Below are 6,076 nucleotides of genomic sequence, written 5' to 3' on the forward strand. Positions count from 1 at the left end.
TGAGTCAAGGTGGGAATAACATGAGGAAGTCTGTTTTTATTGTCCACTGTTGTAAATATATGGCTCTCAAAATGTCACATTATCAAAGTTATTTATCCACACAGCTCTTCCATGAATGAATTCCTCTCATTTTAATGGATTAAAGGATTTCTTTTTGGCAACCCATATTCAGTCACCAAAAATCAGCAAGGCCACTATATGCTGATGCTCCTCATTCATGTGCCTGCTCCAGAGATGTAGCTCAAGTCCAGGTTCTGAGCAAACAAAACAAAATGTTTTAGCTGAATCAAACTTTTACTGGGAAGTTAAATCAGCTTGTACAAACTGGTGCTAATTCTAGGTGCATTTAAATGGATTTTTAAGGACATATGATCTGAGTGATTTGCGCTATAAAAGTGTATACTAGAACATGCTGGAAGAGACTTGGAGCTCTGCAAAGATAGATGGAAAATGGATAAATAATTACTAAATCAAACAAAATACAAGTTCCGGTATGTTTTATGTGAGGAAATAACAAATGCTTAAAATGGTTTTGTATGCATTTTTTTCTACTTAATTAATTACTAATAATAATTGCTTTTATCATTTGTATTTGGAAATTGCAGTGTTTTATTTTTCATGTTTACATGCAGAGAGCCTTTTTGACTGATACATTTGATCTCTCAGTGGGAGAGAATTTGGATCATTATCTGATTTCTGGAGTTCAGATTATTGACATCCTGTAAACTCTACCTCTGATGTGAGTTATATATTTTCTCTCTGGTTGTTCACACCTGTGCATGTTTTGTCAAGGCAAATGATGCATATAAGTTCAAGCTAATGTGGCAGTCACACAGATGTTGAGATGAGATGGTCAGATGTGAAAGATAAAAAGAGGTATTTAAAAGTCTTTGTACTTTGCCTTTCAAATGCACTAGTTTATCTTGAACTTCTAAACGCACTCCAAAAATCAGATCTAATCACTGGGTGATCTGATTCGAGTGTTTTTTTGTTTGTTTTGTTTTTGTGGTCATGTAAATGTACCCAATGACAACTATACACAAACAAACAGATTTTTTGAGATGAAGGATGGAGGCGGGCATGCAGAGTTCTCCTGAGTTTCCCCTGGGGAGTGGAGCTGGTGAGAGGCTGTGAGGGGAGCGCTCGGGGAATGCTACATGTTTTAATCTGAGCAAACAAAGACGCTGTATGGCTTTTTTTCCTCGCTCCTTTGTCTGCTGGCACCTCGGGGGGGTTGAGGTGTTGGCTTTTTGCGCTGCTTTTGTCCCATGGCCGGCAGAATGGCCTTATGGGAAACCTGAGTGGGCAGGTGGAGGAGCCATGGGCAGCATCATGTGTCACTGTAGTTTCCTCCGCTGGTGTTTACTTTTTGTTTGTTTGCAGAAAGAGAGACATGGACACCGCTCTCTGTGTCTTGAGTGAGGATCGTCCCCAGCTCTTCCCACAGATCGGGCCTTTGTCTTTGCCTCTCTAATAGCTTTCACATCCTATACATGACTCAATATGGGGTTTTATACTTCACTGCTTCTTTTTTGATTGGAAAAGGAGTGGGAAGGAAATTTCCATTACATGTGGATGTTATTATTTTATATGAAATAAAAAAATGACCAGGATTACAGTTTTGTCATGGGCGTGCCCATATTTGAGTGGAAAGATAACAGCTACTCATGTTCAGACCATCCAGTGGTGTAGTATTAGCATTCGGCAGTGCCCCTAGTGCAATGCACCTTGAGGCACTTCGTGGGCCCATCACGGTGCAGGATTAGCCCCCCTCCCCAATACTGACTCAGTATAAACAACTGTCAGCATAAACAACATAACCCCCCCTTCCCCCCAGTTCACAGTTTCCTAGTTGGAGGGAGTGCCAGGCTTGCACCGAGGCCTTGTGCAACTACACTACGCCACTGAGACCATCTGCCAAGGGACCTTTTCAGATTTAAGCAACACTATAAGTTTTAAAGGTGGAACATCACCTGCATGATGCCATAGAAATACAAAGATAAAACCATACTTTGGAACATTCTCCATAAAGAAGGAAATGTTGTATGTGATATTATGGAATATTGAAGCCAAAGAAAAAAACATTTCATGGGACAAGCTCAGGGCCCCCACACTGAGTGCCTTGCAGCTGATCTTGTGTCAAAGCTGAGCACTCACTGAGCTGATCAAATGCATATTTGGCTCTTGTCAGATTCATGTGCCTACTGTTCACAGAGAGACAGGAGCTGAAACCAGAGCTCAGTGGAGAAGTGCAGAGAGATGCATGGACTGAGGTGTTAAGGTTTAAGAAACAACAACCAACAGTAACTTTAGCCCCAAGAGAGCGGAGCAGCCCAGTATTTTCTTCCACTGCAAATGGCCAGATCTGTTACCTGTGACAGCACCCATGTCACAGGACCTGAGCTCTACTGTGGGAATGGGCAGTGTCAAGGAATCCCTACCTGTATTTACTCTTGCACAGAAGACACTCTAGACAGGAGAAAGAATGACAGTAGGAAACAAAGCCAAGATATCAAAGATCATTATTCATTATTTATTTCATTCAGTTATCATCTGTATGATCACCCACAATGAAGAGCTTTTGAGGAAATGAGCATCTTACCTAAGTCAGAGCACATGTGTGATTTTGATTATGTGTTTTTCAGTCAGAAGAGCAAATGGCTTTGAACACAAAACATACATGAAAATGTTGAGACACAAGAAAAGGTCAGGGTTACTAAAGATGAACGATGATTAGAAATAGCCCTATAGTAGCAGTGTTAAAGATTCAAGGAAGAATTATTTGACATCTTGAGAACAACAATAGTCACACAGCATTATATTTGTCTTTTCCGATTTCTCTGTTTCAGTAAAACGAGTAAAATTACCATATTAATTTCAAAAATCATAATCCCCTGCATTTAATGGAGAAAATGCAATTTCCATTTTGATGGCAGTCAAGTTTTTAATTAGCTTCTTCTAAAACACCATGAATTCACATTTGGGCATTAGCTCCACAGTCAGCCCTTCTGAGGACCTTAATGTTTAAAGAATAAATAGTTAATATAACACAGTGCTCATTTTCATACCATCCTACTCCAACCTAATCACCATCTATTTTTAGATTCTCATTTTTAATTGGCATGAATATTCCAATGAGAGGCTGTAGTGTGTGTTGCAAATGCCAATGTAAACAGCCTGTGTTCATTATTGCATATATATTACACTATTCTTTACACAAGCACAGCAGATCAATGTGGCAGTAAGCTTCCTATTTTAGTGAGGTATAGCAGGAATTTCAAAATAAAAGTACAGGTTTAACAGACAGTTCCATCCTCTATGTAATATGATTTTTGGTGTTTCTTACTATGTTCAGGTTCTAATCAATAAATCAACAATAAAAAGTGTTTCTGTGTACACATCTCTATCTTTAAATCCACACTGGTCATAACTATTTGGGTGTACAGTGACACGTGCAGTGGTGGGGTCCATGTGATGTCTGTGGATGTGACAAGCTGCCAGCTCATATGGCTCTGAGGCTGACTCACTTAGCTCTGCCCCTGTCTTTGAGCCCCCTGTCTTTGAGCTGAGACCCCCCCCCCCCCCCCATCCTCCCATGTACAAACAGCCTCATTTGGAGCATTAGGGCCAGGACAGGAGAAGGCTCAGGCCGCACACCCCACTTTCTCCCACTGTCAGGCAGTTTTGAGGCTATCGTTTGGATTGCTTCACGTGGCTGGTCTCACGCGCAGACAACCCGTCAGGACTAGTTGTTGACGGGGGAGTTAGCAGAGCTCTGTGCTCCTCTGACTGAGGCCAGCACATCTCCAAAGGCATCAGTCCATCCATCGCTCCCAGGAAGTTTACCCATGCATCTTAAAAATGTAGGCTATCTTTAAAATGTGAGTGCATTGCAGTGCTCAAATACAGATGTTTTAAACCTACATTTGAATTAATTGTTAGTAACTGGATTAAAGGGCATAAGTATTTATTCATGTATTTTCTTATTTGTTGATTTATTGTTACTTAGACAACTCATGTCCATATTACCCATATTCATTTCAGTAGTTCATGAAAAATCATTCTTTGGCAGAGTTTGAAAAGAAACCTGCTCTATTCTGTTCTCCGGTTTCTCATAATCCCATATCGTAAGGAGTGAAGTTTAGACTTAACATAAAGAGGAAAAATCAAATTAGTAACACTATATCTACATCTCCCATAATATAGGTCGATAAGCTACTGTCAACAAGTTCAGATGCAAATTTTAGTTTATAGTTCAGTTGAAAAATGTATAATTTATAAATACTGCATTCAACAAATGACTCTATTGTGAATGGTCCATTCAAAGTTCTACTACATGCAAAGTACAGTATGCCACTTTCTCAAGGTGGCAAGAGCATGTTTCCATAGAAATAGGAAGTTAAAAGCATACTGTGGAACATTTTCCAAAGAAATATAAGTTTTATGGTCTAGTGTGGATGAGTATAACCAAAGGGAAACATTTCTGCTTGTTTGCATTGCTGTATTGATGCCATTCTGTGGTATTGTGCCATTCTGTGGTCCAAGATGCATTTCCCCACAGACTTTAATGTAACTCAATCTGATTCTTACAGAGTTAGTCACGTGGTTATCAACATTGTTACACATTGTACTAATAATTACAAAGTTTACTGAGATTGACACACAAAAGCTGTGTGCCTGTGAGAGTTTCAATTTCAGCATAAAATGTACTCCCTACTCATTTATGTTCTGTTTTGTTTTTTCAATTTATTTTGCCTATTTTTGATGATTTGGCAGTTATCAAGCAACTCTGGGCCTAAAGCGATTGCCTCACAAGGATCATATAAATTATTGTGAACAGTTATAGGCAGTTCTTTCATTTTAAACTTACAAGATAGCTTTTTATCTACATTTTTTAAAGTAAATTTGCCTTGTACCGAGTGTGCCACCCACTACAGGGTTTTGTGCGTATTACAAACATAAAGATGAAATAGACATTCATAGAGCTGGGAATGAGGAGCCCTCATGATTCTTAATATATGGAGATTCTGCAATATAGAACTTTTTTTTTTTTTAAATAATCAATTACATTTTAGTAACAGAATTACTTTGTTAAATCACTACTGGCGTAAACTTGAAATATGAAAGCATTCTTTCTTCTACAACAACAACAATACAACTGTAGCACTGTCACAAAATAATTTTGTAAAATATATATTAAAATAATACTACATACTGGTGATATATCAGTCCAATATCAATAGTGTATCACTAAATTTAGTATCCCAATAAATTGATGTTTTAGCACACTTTTACATGAGCCTAAGACTAAGTTAATAAACAGTGAGAGATACAGGACTACATTCATACTCCATACAACTGCACAACTCACCCTTACGTAACAGATAACCTTCTGTCACTATTTCATCTTAGCACTGTATCTCCTTATGACCTCTTGTATATAGCTGAGATATATTTGTATTGTTATATTTCTATATTGTTATAGTTCTATATTTTATTTTTACTTGTGTGTTTTATTATTATTACTGTTTATATTTTTGCTTTTTGTTTTTAGAATATACATTGTGATGTGTTAGCTACTGTATTCAAATAATTTCCCTTGTGGATCAATACAGTTTGTCTAAGTGTAAGCCTAAATTAAGGCAAGAGGTGTTTTGGATAGTATCTGAGATCTGGCTGAAATTGTTTCTAAAAATTAAATTTTTCATTTTTCATTTATTAATTTTTTTGGATTTAAAACTTGAATAAACCAGACTTGGAATTAGAGATCAAAAAATCCATCTGTATGTTTCTTAAAATCAGTACGAGGTTGTAACGTTTGGTGTGTATAGGTGTTACTTTGAGGGGTGATCTTTATGTCGATATGAGGAAAAAATGCATTTTCAGAAAACTGCCTTTGAAGGTAAAATGTCCTTTATAACACTACGGAGGCAAATTGTTTAAATTAAATATTAAAACATCTTTCATTGGAGAGTGGACTATTATGTTGTTTCCACATGAAAGCTTGGAGACCAAACTCAACTTTGCCTAATTTTTTGGGGGGAGGTTTCATCAAATGCTTTTGTCCATGGAGATA

Source organism: Boleophthalmus pectinirostris, unplaced genomic scaffold (assembly GCF_026225935.1).
Source record: "Boleophthalmus pectinirostris isolate CB_2022bp ecotype Guang Dong unplaced genomic scaffold, ASM2622593v1 HiC_scaffold_4, whole genome shotgun sequence".
Lineage (NCBI taxonomy): Eukaryota > Metazoa > Chordata > Actinopteri > Gobiiformes > Gobiidae > Boleophthalmus > Boleophthalmus pectinirostris.